Here is a 23227-nt window from a genome sequence, read left to right as displayed (position 1 = left end):
TATTTATTGAAATATTTACTTATTTGACAATGTTTTGATTATTTATTATTTTCCTAACATAATTTAATTTTATTTTACAGAAAGCAAAATCGCTGTGAATTCTTGCTCGCTACAGGTAAGAAAATCTACCAAATTATTCCTCATTTTAAAGCATAAAAATATTCCAATCAAACAATGCTTCACTCATATTCTATGCATTATTTTAACTTATTGTTTTATTTTTTTAATTTATTTTTCTCCTTTTCCTCCTCATTTCTACGGCTCAGAAAAATGAAATTCCTTTCATCAAGCAATGAATAAAAAACATTAAAATTTTGCACTCTATATTTATGACTCAGTCGCTTTGTTTATATGTCATTAAAATGGATAAGTGTAATAACTACCAACTCATAATAGACGCCATAAAAAATTGAAGATAACGCTATGTCTTAATATGAAGCTTTCATCTAGCTGGGATACAGTTCGAATTTCCTCATGTTGTTCAGGTAGTCAGGACTCATTATTTTGCCATTAGATACGGATCGCCAGAACTTTTGAATAAACCTAAGATGCTTGGAGACATTCTATGCCAATATAAAAAGATTCCATTTCGCTCGCTTTCATAATTGAATTTTTGTGCTTGAGTATGGTTCCTTTTGTAAACTTCAGTTTGTTGGTGTGGGATTATTTAACCAATGATATGGTTTCTCAGAGCACTGACTATTAAAATATAGCGTAGATATTTTTGTTATTTCTAAAAATTACAGTAAATAAAACTTCGGAAGCTGCTAAAAGGATATTATTTATAGTGCTCGTAATAACGTATTGTAAAGCGATATTAAATTGATATTTTGGAGCTAATTTCAAAATTATTTTAAGTCTGGAAAAATTTCAAAAACTTTATACCTGATCTTTCTGAGCTAAAGCGTTTTCTTCAAAGTTTTTTACGAAGTTTTGTTGAAATATTTTTACACTATCTGATATCAAGTTGATTTTCCTTCTATCACTGAAAATAATATTTTATTAAGTCACTGAAAATAATATTTCTATTACTATATTTCTACCACCGAAAGATTTTTGAAAACATATTCTTCTGTATAGTAAAAGGAAGGAATATGGGGAAAGACGTAAATATGTGTGTGTTATGACTTATCTCACTTGTCTAACAGTAGCATCAGAACAAGGCCACGAAATACATCGTGGAAAGGAGTGCAAGATTGCGTTGGCAAGAGTCTTGATCATCATACAGATGACAGTACGACTTCGCTCAATTCGCTCCCAATTTCGATGGAGAGCACCCAGAAGGAAACGTGTCCGAGAGTCTTACCACCAACCTCTCGAGAGGACTTTCGGCTCGCCGCACATTCAGAGTGCCCCCATGTCGCACAAGCACTATACATTTACAAAACTACATGTCTTTTTCGGGATTCGAACCCAGGCCCTTTGTACCGCAGTATGCTCCCTTAACCACAATATCGTCTGGGCGGCAGACATAAATATGAATTTCATCGACAGTTTAATAAGATACATAGTATATATCACTACGAAATTAAGTGAATAATATAGCTATTTGTAAATGAGTTTTTACTATTACATTATATTACGTGAAATCACAAGTTAATCTAATCATGCTTTGCATTTTCTGATTCGGCATCCGTAATTATTCTAACCTAACAACTTTTGTCAATCGGCCCAACAGGACGGAATATGTAGAACTGTTCCAATTTTTTTTCCAGTGTACCAGCCTTTTATTAACTAAATGTTGCGTGAACTAGCAATAATTTCCTTTCCCGCCTTACGTTACATAGTTTCAAAACCTTAACATGGCATTACACGATTAAATAAAAATATTTGTAATTATTTGTGACGAATGGGTATTTCTGTGCCAAAAATGCTGGTTTTGTAAATACCATCTGAAATCATTTATGTTTTGATGCGATCGATGTGGGACTATATATTTGTATTTAAATTTTTTTTTTTTATGTTTTGTTAATGATTTACCTTTTTCTTTGAGCACTTAACTGTATGAAGAAGTATCCAAATTTGTTCGAAGAAATATGGATGTTGAAATTTATTAAACTTTTACTAAAGAAAATTGAATCTGAATCCTTGAAATAAATTTTACGTCAGCATATAATAGTCGATTACGACTTAGACAGAAATTATGTGTCAATCCTAACTAAACAACTCTTATTACACTTTCAATAAAATTGGTTTAATTGCAGCCGCTGGTTAGATAGTAAATCTTAGGAGATCTGGTTTTACAAGGTGCTCTAATTGAAAATTTAAATTTAAATTAGGAATAAATTCAAAGCAACAAGGTCTCCGTGACTGTGTTGCAAAATGGCTCCATTTGACTTTAGAGGTCATTTATTTGTTTAGCGTCTGACTCCATTAGCAGCTTTTAAAAGCTGTGAACAATCGAGCAATTATCTCCATGATTAAGATTGTCAGCTTTCACATTTTAAACAATTATATTGTGAAACTTAAAGACGGCTACGCAGCAAATAATGGCTTGCAAGTTTAAGTTGCAATAGTTTGAGATATCACAATAAACATCCAAGGCAAGGAAAATGGATTAATTTATGGAAGCTAAATGACCATTTTCTTTCCAAGAAAAGTTAAATTAAAAAACATTTTCTGAGTTTAATACTTTATAGAACTGTTGAAAAACTTTGAAAATCTCAGTTAGTTTCTGCAGTAGTCCCCAAACAAAAATGTGGCGATCGACGTGGGACTATATATTTGTATTTAATTTTTTTTTTAAATAAAAATGGTGAGGTGAACTTACGACACGTGTTTTAAACAAGAGGAGGGGCGGACATCTTGAAAAGCAAATTGCCGGACGAACCACGGGAAACTGTGGCCAGTTTTAGGTTTGAAACTGATCTCGAGTGCTTGATGAGCCATATCTATCGTGTTGGTATTCTTGCCCAAAGTGCCCACTTTGGGATAGTAAGAATACAGTTAATTGAAGAAGTGGACAGGGTCCACATCGGAAGATCCACATCAGCGCGACGTGGACCTTCTGAGGTGGAGAGGTATTGAAGAGCTAGAGGCCAAATGTTGTGATACTGAATTTTTACGTTTTATATTCACAAAGTTTTGCTCTGTTCGTATAATTTTTATCTTATTCTCCGCCATTGGAAATAATAATAATAATAATTGTCATCTATAATCTTCATTCTGTGGTCAAATGGCTCTTTAAGTAGAGAAGAACAGAAGGAATTATCTTATTCTCCCGTGCTAGCTCTCGTGATATAAACAATTAGTATGTCCACTTAGAAGCCAGAAGATACGTGTCACGAATCCTGTTAAAGGTTCGCTTGATTTTTTTCAAGTTTCTCGCTTCGAAAATTCTAATAGTCTGTACAAAGGATCCCTCATTTATTTTACAATTAATTTATAAGGTATTTCTCCCGCCTTCTTAGCATGCCTTCGTAGTGCAGTGATTAGTACACTGGGCGCGTATCCAGAGGTTCGAGTCTCGGCGAGGGCATTGCTCATTTTTCATCACTCTTGCTTCGAAATAACCTAATGTCTCTACAGTGGCGCCCGAATTAAAAGGGTGGTGGGTGATCATTCCCCATCACCAGGATTTGGCGATTGGGTCCCCTAATCCCCAGTCGCCCTTTAAAAGGCGGAATATATAAGGTATTTCTCCCGCCTTCTTAGTATGCCTTCGTAATGTAGTCATCAGCACGCTGGGCGCGTATCCAGAGGTCCGTGGTTCGAGTCCCGGCGAAAGCATTGCTCATTTTTCATCACTCCTGCTTCGAAGAGTTCTGTTTCTTAGCATGCATAACTGCATACAGTAATGTTATATGCACAGGAAGTTTCTGTATCGCTTATAAATACTAAGACAAATACTATATTATTTAAAGTAACTTGAATTTCCATGGGGAATAATAGTACCAAGTCACATTAGAAAGCCTTTTACCGCATTAGAAAGACTTAATGCAGCAGCTTTTCGGATTCCTAAATCATGCCTTTTGGAACTTATCTCACTTGTCTGATAGTAATCTCAGATTCGATCCAGTTATTTTATCGCGGCGAAGAGAGTAAGAGTTGCGCTTATCATTGGCTTAAGTCTTGGGACCTTTGGGAACATTCACAGGACTCTGTCGTCATTACTTAAGACATAAAAGTTATTCAGCAGTTCATACCTGTAGAAGAGGCTTTAAGCCGTAGCCTATCAGGGACATGAGTGAATATGCAGCTGACTCAGCGAAATCGTCAACCGAATGTTTGTTTGTGTTTGATTCGCTGTGACTGGTTGGTTCTTATATCAAGCTGGCATAAAGCTTAAAACATTTAACCTTTTCTTCTGGGTTACAGAGAACTAATTTTTTACGTTCTCTAGCCATTTCGCTGAGTCAGCTACATCACCCTGGAAGAAACAGGACAAATAATAAAAAAATGATAATAATAAAAAAAACCTTTGCAAATATATCCGAAGTTATTGTCCGTAAAATATTTTGTTCATTGTTCATCTAAATATTTCCCCCGTTGTTTGCAAAAATATTCTCCTGCCTGTTCAGTCTGAGGTTACGCTTAAATCTGATGATAACGTTCTAGATGAATTTGAAGTTGAGGCGTTTCATTTATTTGAAAAAAGTCTGTTGATTTTGAAATTATTTTGCTTTTTCTTTTCATTAGTAGCGTTTATTTCGTTCTTTACACAAGTTATTTGCTCTCTCTTTGTTTTCTTCTTCACTTATCTGAACAGCTGTTCGCTCTCTAGTCCGTTTCAACAAATTTTTTTTGTTGACTCATTTTAAAATGTTATTAACTTAAGTGAAACAAATTCACAATCTATACAACTATTCACAACCGCATCCAACAAGCAACTGAGACGAAGCCGCCTATCAGACGAGAATGTGTGGAAGCGGCGATGCACGGCCACTCACTGTGCATGCACCACAGGTATGACATCATCAAAATTCCCTTGATTTTCGCTAACTTTGTCACTCACCTGTGACTGAATCGTAATTCCAATTCCAAAATTCTTTTTATATTGTGTAGCGTACACCTTCATTTATCAACCGAAACACAAACCAGCTTTCTATGTTGTGTAGTTGCGGAAATCTAAGCGTTTCCATAACCCGCAAAAGCGTCATAATTTTTCTTTCCACAGACCACCATGGAGGAACATAAAATCCTTATACGAAATTCTGTGGCGTAAAGTTATAGTTGCCTGACAGTGAAGCTTGGCTTACACTACTTTACACCACTTATGACCACAACATCCTCATCTGAATGAATCCTTAGGCTCCGTTCAGGCGAAAGTTTTGCGTCATAAGGTTTGGTGGTTTAAGGCTTAAAAATTATTAAGCCCATTCATACCTGTTTAACAGGGCTTAAAACGTAGCCAATCAAATATGTAGCTGACTCAGCGAAACCGTCGACCGATGTTTACTTCGCTGTGATTGGTTGGCTCTTATACCAAGAGGCATAAAGTTGAAAAGTCAGAACATTTCAAAATTTTTAAACCAGTTTTTGTGACGTAAGCAAAGTCTGGTTGCTTAGGAATGAAGTTCGCCTTAGACCACTTATGATTTTAAGACCACCGAGTGAACGAAGCTTTATAGGTAGCAAGACGAATTTGTTCTACTCGTCTCAAATTTGAAGCAGAATACCCTGGGACAGATTCGAGTGTTTCCCATCCGTCTTCTTATACTTTGAAAAGACATTCGGGTTGACAGTATTTTAAGTTCTCCCATGCCACAAAGATACTATACAAGCATCCTAGTCTTCTATGGGATTCAAACCCCGGTCCAAGCCGGCTTCCCTACCACCGTGCCATCACGGTAGCTCTATATAACTCATAAACTATACGTAAAAAACAGGAAGCCATAGAATGAAGGAGAAACTCTTCAAAAACTTCTGTAGCTGTCAGAACGAGACAATAAAATTTTGTATAGAATGGCCAGGGCAATTTTTAAATTATCAATGCCAGATTATGCAATTCCCAAACGAATTTTTTTGACAATATCTAAATAATCTTATTCCTAATCCGTTATAAGGATCTTGAGAACATTGTTAGCAGGCATTGCAAAATCTTCTTCATTTGTGAGTAAAAATAGCCGCGCAAATTTTCATAAACCTCTATTCTCAGTAACAAATATTGGTTGCCGTCCCATATATTCTAAGAAATGTAAATTATGGGTGGCGAGATAATTGAAAACATTCTTAAGAATATTCTGGGAAATATTTTCAAAATTATGAAAATTTATCTGAAGGTTAAAAAGCAATCAAATTTTTGAGAAAAATCACAAATCAACTGAAGAAGATAATTAAGATGGATATTTTGTGTAATACATAGCAAAAGGTGGATGTGGTTAATCAAGCGAGAAAGACTAAACCAAACTAAATGGCATCATTTTACGATGATAAATAGATCTGTCTGGTGTTATATATTCCTCAGTATTGTGAAGAATGATTGACAGCAACAGTGATGCAGTCCCATGAAGGCCTTGGTGTATGCTCTGGAACAAGGTCTCAGATGTCCTCTTACGAAACAGGCACAAAGTGAAAGGCAGTTCTATAGATGGACGTAAGCATCTTGGGAATTGCCATGTTGGGTACCATTGTTTCTGAAGGTTTTGACAAGATTGGCGTCACAGCCCCGGGAGAGCCCCAAGGCTGAAGCTTTCTGAACCCGCACAAAAGTAACTCAGAAACATTCCTTGCCGTAATCTCCTAACCTTGCCAAGTATTAGCAATGTAAAGCAGGCTTCTGCATGCCGCCGCTGATTGCTTCCCCTCCTCCAGAATCTCGGACAATAGCATAATTAAAGCTTGACGTTACTTAAATAGATCATTTGATGATCGCGTGCGACCAGGAGCGCATTGTTTTTCTTTTACCCGATCATTGTTCACCTTCAGACAAACTCGCGTGCAGCCAGCCTTGCATCACGAAAAATCGCCAAAAACAGTGGACTTGTGCAGAATGTGATAGGGTGGTGATAAAAAGATATGAGTGATAAGGTTTTGTAAGGGTAAATTGTGAGCAGAATAGGGTACTTTTTGTGTTTTGTTTCGCTCCTTCCCCCTTCGATTTATGCCAGTTAATTGTTCTGCACGCGCAATTGTTGCGGTTGACTTGGCGTGTTCACTTCGTGTGGGAACGTTGTCGTAAGGCAATTATGTCTATAAATTAGTTCGTTCGGTTCAGATAATGGTGCGGATTATTTTCTAATCTAATTGTTAGTTTAATCTCTTCAGGAAGTTGATTCCTAACAAATTGTTACTAGACTGTGAATTTACTATGATTAACTTAAAATTTAGCTCACTGGAAATCAAAAGCGAGCTACATTACAGTTCAAATCGAACAATTTGGCGATTATCCAGAAGCCAACGAAAATTATCTTTAAATCGATGAGACTTCTTAGTTTTAAACTTATATGCTCTAAACTAGGGGTTTTCAACATTTTTGGTACCATGCACCTCTTTTAATATTGCTAGACTATCAATCCCCGTCTTTCTTTCTAAAATTCGAAAAATATGTATACATTAATTTAAATTTAGATTATTTATAATGGATTTTCTAAATTAAACAACAAAACGAAGAGAAAATGTTGCTAAATACCAAAACTTGAGCAAAAGTAGTTTTTTATACTCATGAACTATAACCAAATACTTAACAAGTAAATAAAAGGGTGACCTCATTCCCTGAAACTGTGAGATTCTCCCCTGGCTGTAATCCCCTGCACTAAACTACTATTTTTTTGTACTTATCAGTTATTTAACTCATGTATATTTTAAACATATTACTTTAAAAGTACTTTTATACATTTATTCGTCTTTAAATTTAAAGCATAGCTTCATCATTAGTGGTTTAAAATTTCATCATCCGCACCCAACTTCAACAAGTATTATTTTACGAGTACATATTATAAAGTTTCGTTTGTCTCAGAAGTGAGTATCATATTTGTTTCAGTTATTCCATCTCCACTTTCTGAATCAGATGATTCATTATTTTCTCTCTGGTAATTTGAGTTTCTTCAACGCAATAAATAAAATGTGTGGTTATAGGACAGTATTTATTTCAAAGCCTCGGATACATTTTTCTTGATTTATAAGAGAAAATAGGATAGGATCATAAATAGTTATTAAATTATCTTAAAAGACTTGTAAAGTATGTGTCCTCAGCGCATGTCTTGCCGACATAAATTCTACTCAACAATGGGGCTTCCAGACATTTCAAATTCTGAATCACATGTTACGTAATGTCATAAAACGAATACTAATTTTCGAAACTGACTCGATTTTTTAACTTTGTTGCTATTTGTAGACTTTGCATCCTGCCTTGCCCGCTTCTGAAGAGCGTCTTAAGAAAGATGTAATAATATTTTATAAGAAAGAGCAGAACTGGAGAGCTCATACGGCTCTAAGAGATATTTATTTTTATGGAATAAAAGGGAATAAATCGTTACATCGAGGATAATTTGACATTGATTTTATACGTTTGGAGACGGACCAATGGAAACAACAGTTATACCGAGGATTTTTTTGTTCAATTGGTTTGGACATTCCATTTTGAGATTCAAAGAGAATTAATACCATTGATTTTGTTTCTTAGTATAACTCAATAATATTTTGTTGATGAAGTGAACTTTGAAACACAGAGGAATATTACGTCAAACGTCAACCACCAGGATCTGATTTCGCCTGGATACATCGCTTTTATTACGGCTAATAGGTTATGAGCACGCGAAGGTCCGAATAAAATTCTATCTAAAATTCTTATTCATTTTTAAAGATTCAGCGTTTTACCATCTAACATCAAGTCCCTTTTCCAAGAAAGTAGCTGGTAAAACTACAGTTACAAGTGCTGAATTATGAAGTATCTCCCAAACTTTGATGCTGGGAATTTTTAGCTTATGTTGTATCTGCTAGTAGTTAAGCGGATAAGTTAAGTTAATAATAAAATTTTTGGAGCGGATTAGCTACATTAGAGAGCTGCATGGACATTCTACAATTTTCCTCATTTGTACCAAGAATGAAGGACAACCCCTCAGTATATCTTTCTACGAAAGTAAACTATCAAGTGTTTTGAGTTTATAAATGAATTAATAAGTAATTTATCAAAATAATTGTAATTATGTAACAATTGACGAAGTAACACGCATTTCGCCATTGCAAGAGTTTGCAGTTTTAGGCAATAATTACTTATTTAAAGTACATTAAAAACCACTTTACTTCATGACTATATTTTAAAATTTATTCCACCGTTTCGCTTTAGGTTACTTACTAAATTACGGTTCTATTTTTCTTCATATTGTTCAGGCATATCAAGACATAGGTCTCTTACACCATCAATGTATTCCATAAAACTAAATTATTGGGGTTTTATCCCATTTCTAACCTTAAATTATCAAGATTAAAAATGTGATAATTGGTCCAACAGGATTTCGATATCAATATAGGCTCACTAGGGGCCATAGGCTACTTACTGGTGACTATTCAGCTGATATAAGTTTAACGCTGATTTTTATCAACTTAATCGCAATTAGATTAAACAGATTAAGCTTAATGCTGACTTCTCGTTTTGGGCTCTAGTCCCAATTATTAAACGAACTATTTACACTAAGCTTGTGTATTCGTGATTATGCTCGTGAGCATAATGTAAATGCAGACTATTATACTTTACAGAGTTCTCTTCAAGGTGTTTATTCTTTAAACTAAACAAACAGCCTTCGTGTGTGCTTTCTAATAATTAAAATATCCTAATAGTTATTAAATAACATTAAAATAAATTAATTTATGAGTTAAAAAAACGAACAAAAGAAAGTCTGAAAGTTTTCAGATTTTATATTACGCCCAAAGAGGCGTTTTATTATAGCTTTCTGTGTTACCTTAATTTATTAAATATCATGTTCTTCGGACTTAAACTATAAAATTCAATTCAACATCAATATCGCAAAATAATTTTAAAAGAGCATATCTTTAGAAATTTTCGATGCACAGTCTCACGTGCTGGAGGTAATTTTTTTTTTTTTTTTTTTTTTCCCACGTATAGTGTTACTGCTGGCTTTGAAATCGTTGAGTTTGTTAATCAAAAATTCGTTAAAAAAATTCATTTAAATTCGTTAAAGTTTCACAAAATACGAAATAGAATATAAAATAAATTCCAGATTCTGAATTTGGGTTTCCAAATGCCCATATTCAAGTGGAGAACTACGTTATTCAGAATTTAATGCCTCTGGGCCCCTTTGGTTTTACTCAGTGTGAGAAACATGCATACATTCATGTAGATTCTTCATTATTTACCTTTGTTAATATAATACAGAGCTCTAATATTTGGTGGCTACAATTTGAAAAGTGAAACGCCGTTTATAAACCGACGCAAAATGCCAAAACGAAATTAATAGCCCTTCTGAGCAAATTGCTTCTTTGAGTTAATTATCTGATAATTTATTTGGATAGATTTATAAGAAAAGGTTTTGATATTTATACCTTAATTTTACATCTAAAATTTCCACCAGCCTATATACCCCTCAAAAAAATTCCTCCCATCTAGAACTCATTTTAAATATCGTTTATTGTTAAATAAATTTGTAATTAATATATGCCAAGCTTAGCATGACCGTATAATTTTATGTCTAACAATAATGGAATCAAAAATTTAAATACCCGTGGAACTCCATTTAAATGTTTGGTTGGTTTTGCCCATACGAGAAAAGTGGAGATAGGAAAGGAAATTTAAAAAAAAAAAAAAAAAAAAAAAAAAAAGCTATTCAATGTCGACATCCGACGATACGAATTAAAACTTTCTAACGCGCATATAAAAGACAAATCACTTTCTGAATAACTAATTATTTAAACATTTAATTCAGATTGAAGACAGAGTGTTGCCGAAGTGATAGCCGAATCATATGCTCCCCTTTCTATCAATTCAGCATTCATCAACGATAGAGAACCAGTTGCGTTACACCGTCACGAATAGACACCGTCGCCTCAGGCCGTAGATTTCTTTGCAGTTGCTGCCAATTAATGAAGCGTCCAGTAATTAAAAAGGCGAGCAGACGCCCTGGTTAATTGACGGTCTGGGCAATGATCCATCTTGAGGGGAGGACAGGATAGACTGGGAAAGACCTTTTCGATGTGGACTCCATTTACAGCCCTGAGGTCATATCTCATCTATCAAGGTGTCGGTCTGTTTGTCTCGTCGATTTGTGTGGGTATCGAAGATATGCCTTGTATAAGGTGAAGACAAATCTGTTCCTAGGTACCAAGTCTGGTACATAGTAAGCACCGATGAGCGATTTTGTTAACAGATATCAACGAAAGAGGTTGATATTTTCGAGATGGACAGCGCGCGTCGTTTGAAAAATCTTTATGTATGTTTTTCTTTTCAATACAGAAGTTCCGTGATTTTTCCTTTTTTAATTTTGCGACGTATTATTACACTTTGATTTTTACTATAAGAACTGTTTTTTGTTTCAAAAAATATTTTTTTTATATTTATCTGTATTGTTATTATTGCTAATATTATTAGTAAAATTGCTAAAATAGTTATAACGAAGATTTAAAATTTCCAAACCTGAAGGCATCTTTTTTTTCTAGGAGGATATAAATATTTCTGTTTCGCAGTTTAATGAAGAATTTTTGGTTTTATAAGCGGTATAAATTTTTGCCCACAAAACCATTTACATCTACTTCCACTTAGTTCAGATTAACAAAGAAACATATTAGCAATATAGCTCAGTCTTTAGGGAAAAAAACACAATGGGCTTTAAACACTTAATAATTTACTAATTTACTAAATTATTAAATTATTAATTATTTTTAAATTTTACTAAATTATTAACATACGAAATATTTGCAAAACAGTAACCCTCTCAGGATAAAACATAAAGAGTAAAATTTTGTTTTTCAAGGTTTTTAGCAGCAATCTAGTTTTTTTTCTTCAATGTATTGTCAATATCCACTATTGCTTGAAGAATGATTAGGTTAGACGCATGAATTTATGGAGGACTTTCTAAGGGAAACCAGTTCCTATTCACGCTGACCCACGAAACCAGCTATGCAGCCAGCCCATCCAGCTGGGATCGAACACCCAATATTTAGATGTCATAACCACTCGGGCACGGGTGGGGTCTTTTAAAAAAGAATAAGTTTAAAAACGTATATAAAAAGTACTATAAAGTACTTTCTAATCTGACCTAAAGGAAAAAGACAATTGTTTAGAATTTTTCGAATGTCTGGATGAACCATGGTCTTCCGTAGCTCCTATATTTGGAGTCCTAACAATTTAAATATTTTAAGGTGCCCTTAGAAACATTTTCTCGAACCTGATTCGTTGGGTCTTTAGCACCTTTCACAGAATCCTTTCGTCACCTGTTGGCATGGCGGTAGAATAACCAGCTGCCATATCCTTTGACAGAAGGTAGGGATGTGTGTAAGTACGCAGAATATTTTGACGTGAGGCACTTAAAATAATGTCCAACTGAGGTCGGTGGTAAGAGAAAAGGAGAAGGAGACCCCTGAATGTGTTTCTCAGAGTATTCCCCATCAAAGCAGAGTGGAATGTCAAACCGGCATCTGTAAAGTGCATAAGACTCTGACCAACAACAGGAGTTTACTATCTCTAGGCCACGATTAATTCATGCGTCTGATCGAGATCATCTCAGGCCGTAGATTTCTCAGTTCGTTTAGGAAGATAAAAACAATATCAGAACCATTTGATTCCATGAAGCGTCTTAGTTCGGAATCTGAAATTTATACACTTTATGTTTTTGAACACGATTTTGAATTTTTCCACGAATTGCTTTCTTAGTGAACTATTGAGATTTTCTCACACTTGACACGCATTGGTGACTTTGCGCTTGTAATTAAACCGCGAAAATTGATCATTAGAAGACCCCCCACTACGATGGAAAACATCAACATAAAAGTTCTCTTTTCTCATGCAAATCTAACCTCGCGCCGCGCAATCGAATTGAGAATTTTTAGGTCCCGACCTTGCTCTCACGAGGTTGGCGCTCAATCCAATTGGTCACCCACGCGTGAGCCTGCGAGAGAGGTATCACGAACCTGGCCGGGCCCTCCCCCGCCACCTCCAGATCCTAAACTATTAATGCGCTAAAAAGACTGCGCAAAGCGGTCACGGTTTTGTCGTTAAAGCGTTTAATTGCCGACAGCACCATGTGGTGAGCCGCAGCTTGAGAAATGGATTTTACGAGCCCCGAAATCATTGCGGTGCAACTGAGTTTCACGCTCATAATAGCCAATTGGTTCCGCGGTATTCTTACCTCTTGCTGTCTTAATTCATAGCTCCCTGAGAGGACCGATTCGAAGCGATCTTCCTAAACTGCCTTAGTTAAAAGATCCTGGATGTTTCGTGATTGTCAAGTAGTAATTAGACAAAAGGTATCTTAGGTGCGGATTAATTAGTAATTATGCTAATTTTAAGACATAATAATTTAGGCCTATCCTAATGATGCAGCTGCAATATGAGCACTATACATCGCATCTCCAAAAATCCTTACTTGGCCTTTATTTGCGTTCTTGTTGGTGGTAGACATACATTTCCAGTTACATAAATGCTTTAAGTGGCTCAAATACTTATGTTGTAGCATTTTAGAATCTAAAGATATCAGTTTTATAAAAATTATGGAATCTTAACTTTTTACATATTTCTTCGGTGTCTATACTTATATTTAAGAAAATTTTGTACTCGTACTAAAAAGTAAAACCCAAAGAAGCTTGACTGTCGTACGACACAAATTGACCGAGAAATTTAAATTCAAAATTTGCAGCTTCTTACACCATATTCAATTTACATTGAGGAGTCGGTTAAGAACTAAATTAGAATAATTCGAGTTTGATTTTTTTCTCCTTAAATGCCATTTAATGATATTAGTTTTATATTGTTTTATGTTTTTAATATATATATGTAAGACATAGCAAAATACGATAGCTGCTTTAAGAATAATTGGCGACCTCACAATTAACTATTCTAGATGTGGTGCTCTCTCCCTAAATTCACCTGTTTTCCCAAATTCGAGATCCTTCCATGTTACATAACAGCCTAAAATTAATCAATCGCAGATTAGCTGTAAGCATCAGACTTAGTATAAATATTTTTAGCAAATAACTAGGTCATTCTTCCCTTCCCTAACTTCTCTGCCAACACTGAGCTGCTTTACCTTGCCTAAATGCTTACGTCTTACTTTTAAAACCATTGTATATAAAAATTATCATATTTAATTATGACTGGATAAAAGTCTACTAAGATGGTTTTATATGCGTGAAAATAAAGATTGGGACTTCTTCAAAATTCAGTTTTGTCAGCGTCATCTTTCCTCTCAAACATCTAAGACTGCAAGCTGTTGAAGTATTCGATTCCTCCTATGCATTAAATTATCAATTATATACATACCTATCTATCCATTTATCTATATATAATCAATTCCAAGGTCAAGGGTAGAAAGGTAAAAATAATCAATTTCGAGGTCAATGATAAAAAGAAATCCTTATTATCCTATCTAAGGAAAAGTGTGGTGGAGTAATTATTAGTAATCCTATTATACGGGAAACAGAAACCGAAACACTGAAATGTGTACTAAAGATAATATGAAAATTCATCAAAGCAGCAGTCGAATGTACATATGTAACATTGCAAAAAAACTGACAAAGTGCGTGGACAAAGGAAGTACATAATATTAATACCCTTTGCTTACCGCTTCAAACAGAACTTGTTGAGGGAAGAGTGTTTAAAAACTTTAAACTTGGGCGATTGATGAGTTTAATGAGTTCCGAACAAATGTTTCGTCCCTCTGGACCATTTGAGACTTAAAACCGTTTTGCTCAAATTTCTGTAATAGTAATTAATATTAAAATGAATCCCAAATGAGTTCATATATATAGGTTGTCCCGTAAATGTTGCGACAAACTCCTGGGGGAGGCAGGGCACATCATAAGGATTAAGAATTGCATAGGAACCCCCCCCCCCACATGTCCAGAAACGCCACTGTACGCCGCCGGGTTTGTTGTACAGGAGAGTGCTAGTGGAAAGTGAGGATTGCTTTATTCGAGCGGTAGGTATCATACGAAGAGAATGAAGCGCTGTACGAACGCAGAGCTTGCAGACATACACTTAGTGTATGGAATAGCTGAGGGTAATGGACGAGCCGCTGCACGCATTTATCGAGAACGCTTCCACAACAGATATCAACGACCCCACAGTTTGTTTGCACGTCTGCGTCAAAATTTGTGCGACTACGGGTCATTAAGAAGTGGCAGGACAAGTGAGGGCAGGCTATGATCGACTCACTTGGTCATTAGGGAAGAAAGTATGTTGGATACGGTGGAGAGTAATCCAAGGACCAGCATACGTGCCATTGCCTCTTAATGAAGAATGTCTCGTACCAGTGTCTAGCTTGTCTTGAACGTCGAGCCCTTCTACACCTTTCATCTCCAAAGGGTTCAGTTATTGCTCCCCGATGACCATCGGGTGGGCATTTCGCACATTTGTTTCTGCAAGAAAATGCCTGTGATGTAATTTCATAGCTTATGTGTTGTTCACGAATGAGGCCATATTCAATAGGGATGGCATATTCAAACACCACAATCAGCATTTTTGGGCTTTAAAAAAAAAAAAAAAAAAAAAAAAAAAAAAAAAAAAACCTCGGTATGCGGCACCACGTGGCACAACAACGCTTCAAAGTTAATGTGTGGGCGGGTTTTGGTCGGCGCCTGCTTAATGCTGCTTGTGGGGAGCCATCAAAAGTGTCGCGTATCACGATCTTGTTGCTTCTGAAATGGATCTTGTGGCAAGACTCGCCTGCCCAGCTGCTACAATCAAAGAAACTCCTGGTATGCTTGAACATGTACGACAACCAATGGTCCAGTGGTGTCTCTTGTAACATTCAGGCTGTCGTATACCATTTGTATTCACGTCCAATAAAAGTTTCAAATTAGTCACTCTCTTGTTTCCTTTGCATCTTCTACCTCTGCTATCACTTACCCTGACATTTCCGGGTATGGGTTCCTATGCAATTCTTAATCCTCATAATGTGCCCTACCTACCATAGAAGTTTGTCGCAACATTTACGGGACACCCTGCATATTACGTTTAATATGCCGAAGAAAATTTGGCAGAAGTAATAAGTTTTTTAAATATAAAAATACATTATTGGTATTTCTCGTTTCATTATTTTAAAATCATAATCTGATAGTCGCACAAAAATTCACTAAAATATAAATATTTGTCATTTTTAATGAATGAAAATAATATAATGAGATTGCTATGTGCCAACACCAGTATTTTATAGAAGCCTGCAGTATTTTATAGAACACGGCTTCTAAAAGATTCTGTGAATAAGATCTCCATTTAAAAAAAAAAAAAAAAAAATCTATGATGAATACTTTCACAACGATTTGTATAGAAATGCTCGTCACTTAAGCTTTTAACACCAGAAATCTTTTTCTAACTGATATTTTATTTTTAACTACGTACAAATGCGAATATTTCCCTCTTCCCTTTTTGTACGGCCCCCGAATATGATTTCCGATTTTAACTTTAAATACCTTGGCCAATTTTTGTCGGGCGGGAGGTCATGAGTTTTGTGTATTTTTTAATATAGTGTAATACTTTCCTAATTATAAGTACAGCGACAGGAAAAATGTGTAAACATTTAAAATTTCTTAATTTTTACTAAACTGATTTCTTAAAATTTGAAAATACCAAAACTTGAATATTTGCATTAGGTTGCAAGAACAAAGGGCGGGTTATGACTTTTCGTGAATACGGGTACATAATCGCTTTATTCACAATCCACTGGAGGAATCGATGTTATTTTGTTATTCATTAAAAACAGGTTAAGAAAAATATATATCTATCCCCTGTTTTCAAGTCGTATATTTTCTGTCTAATTTCCTCATGTTAATGTCAAATTTTTCTCTGATGTTTTTCATTTCCTCCCTTATTAATTTACGGGAATTGTCTGATCATTCCTTTTTTATATTAGTATATTATTTAGTCTTTTAGAAACTAGACTAAACCCAGTGGCGCAACAGCCCTAGTGGGCTATGGCCTGGAGTGGCCCGATATGTTTCCTGACTGTGGGCCCCAGGGTGCATGAATATATGCCCTGGACAAGTGGCCAGCTTGTTGTAGGACCTCAGGTATTTAGTCTCCAAGCGAACGTGGTACACATTTTATCGACTCACTCAAGGGATGAAAGGCTGAGTCAACCTTGCTCAGCCCGAGGATCGAACCTGGGACCTGCGGTGCTGATGCTAACCCGCTAGCCATTACGCTATCGGTACTTTTAGTCTTTCAGTTTTAAACACATAATACATTGCTAAACATTAAAAGGTCATGACAGGAATGTGGACATAATGAACCCTACATAGAATCGACAGCATCCTCTGCAGACCCAGGATATCAAACGCTATCTCAAAAGCCGCTTTGGAACCTGAGCCTGTGTGCATCCTATTCTGCTCTCAAACCGACGCAGGTAATAATAATAACAATTAATTTTCACTTTAGATTATGCGCCATTGCTAATTATAAACCTTAGCTTTGTTATGAAGTATGAATTGCACGCCGAAGTCGATTCTAAATTCATCTATCCCTATGGCAGTATCAGTTCAATGCAGTATTGATACTATGCTTTGTCGTTCCTACGTCGGTGTCGATTTAGTTAGTATAGTCGATTAAGTATAGTGTCGATCCTATGCGGATATTGTACTGCATTGCTAGTTTTATATTGTGTCGATCCTCTGCGGATTTTGTGCTGCATTGTTGGTTGTATGTCGTGTCGATCTTCTGCGAATTTTGTGCTGCATCGCTGGTTCTCTGCTGTGTCGACCCTATCGAGGTCCATTCTATAGCTATGTCGATCCTATACCTGTGTCCATCCTATGAATGCAAGCTGTCATTTCCTGGATAAAGATTTAATGGTCCTATTTTTTTTTAATACAAATGCGTATTAGAAATCCACTTAATGCTATAGGGCTAGGTTTCCAGATCTTTGAATTAAATTTTATTTACCACTATAGTTATTAAACGCTTTTGGTTTTGAAAAATACTTGACATGAATGGGTGCAATAGAGACAGTATTTTTTTCCTTCTTTTTCCCCCCTCGGATTAAGAAATAGGAAAAATATTATGCCGTCACCCGGAATCGAATCGCAAATTTTTCAATTACTAATTGGACGTACATCACGACGGCGTTTTAAGAGGGGAAGATGAGATAATTTCTTGTAGTTTTATTACAGGAATTATACAAACTAAATTCTATGTTTAGGTTAGGAGTGCAAATGAATAAAATAAATTCATTTGTATGATTTCAATTGAAACAGAAATTAGTTGTATGTTTAGGTAAATGAGTATATATATATAAAAAAAAAAAAAAAAAAAGGTAATAAGGTAATTAGGTAAATAAAAAAGATGTAAAAAATCTGAAAGCTTTCCGATTTCATATTACGACCAGAGGGGAGTTTTTTTATTTACGCCTACATACACATTCCGAGTGCATTTGGACTAAAAATATTTAAAAACTTCAATCTTCAGTATTTCCGATAGACAGCCTCGCGGGCTGGAGAAAAAAATATTTTATTTCATACAGTGCGCTGCCACTACTCGCTTTGAAATCGCTGAGTTTCTTAATTAATATTCGTTAAAGTTTAAAAAATAGGAAATAGATGATAAAACAAATTCGAAATTCAAGATTCTGGCTTCCAGGTGCCTATATTCGGGTTCAGGATTACTTTATTCGAAATTTGATGGCTCTAGGTATCGTTGATTTTTCACAATGCGAGAAACATACGTACATTCATGCAGATTCCTCATTAATTTGTTTAAATACAATACACGGCGATGATATTTGGTAGCAGCAATAGTGGTACAGCCTTTTATTCGACGCAAAATGCCGTTTCAAGACTGACAGTCCCTCTGGGCTAACGCCCCTTTGGACTAATGATTTTATTGCCTAATTTTATCAAAGAAATACGTATGTTTTGTATTTTGTTTCATGCAAATAAATGTATATATGTGTTTTTTAATTAATTGTTAGATCTTCAAATCAAAAATTCAGCCTTATGTCTATCTAATTTTATTTTATATTTTTTACTATAAAGCGTGTTTTCTTTTCCTTTTTCAGATATTTTTGGAAATAAAGTATATTAAATATCTTTAGAAAATACATAGTTGCTTTTAAAGAAATTAAACAATAAAGAAAAGTAGATTTTAAAAAGAACTGAAGTTAACTGTTATTGTGGTTTTCTAATTCAACGTATCCCCCCCCCTAGCGTTTCGTTTAAGCGGATTTATATTACAGACCATCGTGGTGTTCATTGTTGAGTAGATTTACATAACTTGTCAGCAAGAAAGTCACACACGTTTCCATTTGTCAGTAATCAAGTCAGACAACCTTTTCCCCTTTGTTGTTATTCAGTTCCTTGACATGTGGCACGAGCAACTAATCCAGACACATCAACCTCCAAGCGAAACCAACAATAGCAGCGAAAAATGGATCCATAAAAGAAGCAGCCAAGGGAACTTTGGTCTTTAATTGTGGCACTCGGGATGGTATGTTTGCTCGCTGTTTGGGAAGAGCAAACGTTGCTGGAAATTGCGGAGAGCACACAATTGCGATGCCTGATTAGCAGGGACAGACAGTTGAACAACAGAGCAAACCATCAACAGGTGTCAAACTGGAGTTTTCTGCACAGCAGGGAGCGAAGAAGCTACTGTGCCATCCCCTCTGTATGGCGTAGAATAAAACCCATTATTCATCAAGGGATTCTTTTCTCAGGCTCTGAAGTGAGAGTTGAGAAAAAGTAGATAAGTTCAGAAAGTAGATAAATGAAAAATTAATGGCCAACAGCGGTTAATTCGTTTTAGTATAATTTAGATCTAAGAAATGCTTCTAGAGTTACGCGAGTCTTTTTAAAGAAATTTAAAGCTTTATCTTAGTGTTTACTTATTTTACGTTATTTGTCATATGTTCTAAGTAGCATGTTTGTAATTGTCATGGCAAATTTATGCGTGTTGTAGACATATTTAATAATCCGCATTTTTAAATAGTACGCTCATTGCTCATTATTTATATTGTGTTTAATACGAATATATGTTGTCAGATAAGATGAAACAGTTTTTTTATACAGCAATAAATTAATAAAATGTATTTCTATTTTACTCTGGATAGAATGAACTATACTAGAAGAGAAACACGCTAATGTGACAATCAAAATCGTAAAAACAACCTTGTATTTAGAGTAAGTATATTAAAACACTCAATCGATTTCGAGGGAAGCTAAAGGTCCCTCCTCATCAGAAGAAAGAAATACATAGTAAGAAGAAAAATAAAGGGGAAGGAGTCTCAGAAACACGCGTTCCTTATCAGCACTGCACGTGGTTACAACCGGATTTTTAATCAGAGTTACACTGGCCGCCTACTTTTACTGAGCCAGGCTATATGATCAAACATGTAACACAAAGGACAAGAAAAACTAGCGAAGTAAAAAATAGGGATTCATTCGGAAGTTCTGATTTTGAGCGTGAAGGTGCAGTTGCCCCTCGCTCCCTATTTTTAACTTCTCTAATGTTTCTTGTTCTTTGTGTTACATGTTTGATCAGATAGCCTGGCTCAGTAAAAGTAGGCGGCTAGTGTAACTCTGATTAAAAATCCAGTTATAACCACGTGCAGTGTTGATAAGGACCACGTGTTTCTGAGACTCCTTCCCTTTTATTTTTCTTCTTACTATGTATTTCTTTCTTCTGATGAGGAGGGACCTTTAGCTCCCCTCGAAATCGATTGAGTGTTTCACTATACTTACGCTAAATACAAGGTTGTTTTTACGATTTTGATTAGAATGAACTATGTTTAACCTTCGTATCTTTACACCCTTTATGCCTTTCTATTAAAGTGAAAAAGTGAATTCTCCCTTAGCTCCCTTAAGACAACCACCTGTAAAAATGAACAACATTTCTGTAAATTAAATAAACATTAGTAATGAACATCCACTCTCTAAGATGAACAGTATATTACAAGAGGACGAAGCGATAGGGAGCCGCAAACATTCGTCATAGGGAATCACTGTAGATTTTGCACACACTCAAAAATGAGATATTTCTATATCTATTGTTCTACCGGGCCAGTCGACGAAATTTAATTTGCGTTTTTCACTTTTCCAAAGTACGACTTCGAATACATATTTTATTTACATATAGTATTGTTCAAACATAAATATTTTGACTAAAAATGGCAAGTTTTTTTTAAATGAGATACCGATTTTTTTCCATATTCCGATTCCAAGACTCTCATTATGCCAAATATTAAATTTTGTAAAATTTGGTGAGAAATTTACCGAGAAATTTAAAAATTTACCTTAGAACAATTTTTTTTCAGTTTGCGTCAAGAATAATTCACTTGACGAAATTCTTATGGTAACTTATTTTTCTATCCCTTTCACTGTGCACAAACCGAAAAAAAGGTGCATCTGTCATTCTTTCAAATAATTTTTAACAAAGCGTGTAAACAACATTTGGCGACACTGAAGAGCTAAAATTTTGATAGCGAATTTTTTAAAAACTACTCGTATGATTTTTACGAAACTCGTGCGATTCTTGTGGCCCTTCGGCATAATTTGAGTCGTAGCATCGAAATATGAAAGAAAAATTGATACGTCATTTCAGAAAAAATCCGATTTTGCGTCAGAATACACATGTTAGAACAATGCTGTATATAAATCTAAGTCACGCTTTCGAGGCATGAAAAGCGCAAATTAAATTTCATCAATTGGCCCAATAGAACAGGAGATTTAAAACTGTTCTTTTTTTAGGCAGGGGTTGCAGAGCGAAAGTCTAAATGCTCCGTAGTGTTATGATGGTCAACGGAAGTTGTTTTTGTACCGAAAGGCCAGAGTTTAGATTTTAGATTAGGCATGAAAATTTGAGAGTGTAATTAATGTCTTTGCAGAGTAAGGAACACTTAAAAATCTGACCATCCACAAGTTCTCTCGAAAAGTTGCTGGTAGAATGAGTATTAGACCTCCGAACATATTTAAAGATCTTGAGACATCCATACGGACGATCAAGATCAAAACTGGGAAGGGGTCAGATACAAAATTGTTCTAGCATCAGCGGTGCTCAAGGTTTAAAATGGGGTAATATGTTTGCCTGTTAGTATATCTAAAACTGAGAGTTCAAGTGAGCAACAATGTAGCAGTAACAATATTTCTAGGTTTACGGGTAGTGGCGAAAACAATAGGTACAGTTAAGAAGGGAAAAAGACATTAAGACATTTCTAAATACTTTCGAGATATGTACCTTGTTGTCAAAAATGCATCATACTTTAATTGCTTGCTGCAATTTTACAGTTAAAACATTCCGCGGGAAAAGTAATTGTGAACAAAAAAGTTATCTTTGACATTTTTTTAAATTTTATTTTGCTTAGATGGCATACAATCGAAATTATTTCAATATGATTGTCTTCTTTGCCTGTTTTCCTCGTATTCGAACTGAGAGTAATGAAAAGTAAAAAAAAAAAAAAAAAATGGAAGAGGGGGGACAAAGCTACCCTCGAATAATCTTCGTTTAATTTTATTTCACGCAGTCAGAGACTAGATATTCTGTCTTTAATTACCGCTTTTGTGCTTCCAAACCCCCAATCATCTCGGCGATCGAATTGCCCTTTTGTGTCGCGAATAATTTTTTTTATTTATTTATTCTTTACACTTCCTTTCTCTCCTAGAAAAGAAGATTCTTCTTCAGGGGAGAAGGAATGGAAAGGGAGGGGGAAGAAATAATCGTTTGTATCTGGCTCTTCTAATTAAAAACACCAACGACAGTGTTAACAATGGAAGAGAGTGCACGGACAGACAGACAGATCGCTCAGTGACATTGGCGCCAATTTGGTGAATTGCAATTTTTTTAGGGTCCTTTTGATTCTTTTCTTTCGACGACAAGGTATGCGCTTTATAAATGCCCCCCGTTCCTTTCCTCCCTATGTTTTCCGAGAATATTTGGCATTGTTGGGGTTATTAGGAATAAATTGGATTAGTAGGAATATAAAGTTTTTTAGGCTTCTGCGGCTCCAAATATAACATGAAATAGGACAATATGTATCTCTCTCTAATCACAGCTGTTTTCAAAACTCATAATTCAGTGATAAAAATAAAATTTCCGAAACCTGCTGGCTGCAATTTTTTTGACTGAGAGCAATCAGAAGAATTCTACGGAAACGCAAATTTTTAAACTGTAAATCACTGTTGCCAATTTTTAGCTCAA

At 35.3% G+C, this 23227-nt stretch overlaps 1 protein-coding gene across 4 annotated transcripts in view; it reads left to right on the top strand.

The window, feature by feature from the left end:
• Positions 1 to 23227, top strand: part of LOC118181677 (paired box protein Pax-6-like) — a 279053-nt gene that overhangs the window by 43363 nt on the left and 212463 nt on the right. For all 4 annotated transcript variants that reach the window (XM_035350862.2, XM_035350861.2, XM_035350859.2 and 1 more), the window contains one exon: positions 81 to 115. The gene's annotated coding sequence lies outside the window, so the exon portion shown is untranslated. The remainder of the gene's footprint in view (positions 1 to 80; positions 116 to 23227) is intronic.

Source organism: Stegodyphus dumicola, chromosome 2, assembly GCF_044657685.1.
Source record: "Stegodyphus dumicola isolate Sdum_Otavi_A_Nest chromosome 2, ASM4465768v1".
In the NCBI taxonomy this organism is placed as follows: domain Eukaryota; kingdom Metazoa; phylum Arthropoda; class Arachnida; order Araneae; family Eresidae; genus Stegodyphus; species Stegodyphus dumicola.
This window is presented reverse-complemented; position numbering and strand designations above follow the sequence as displayed.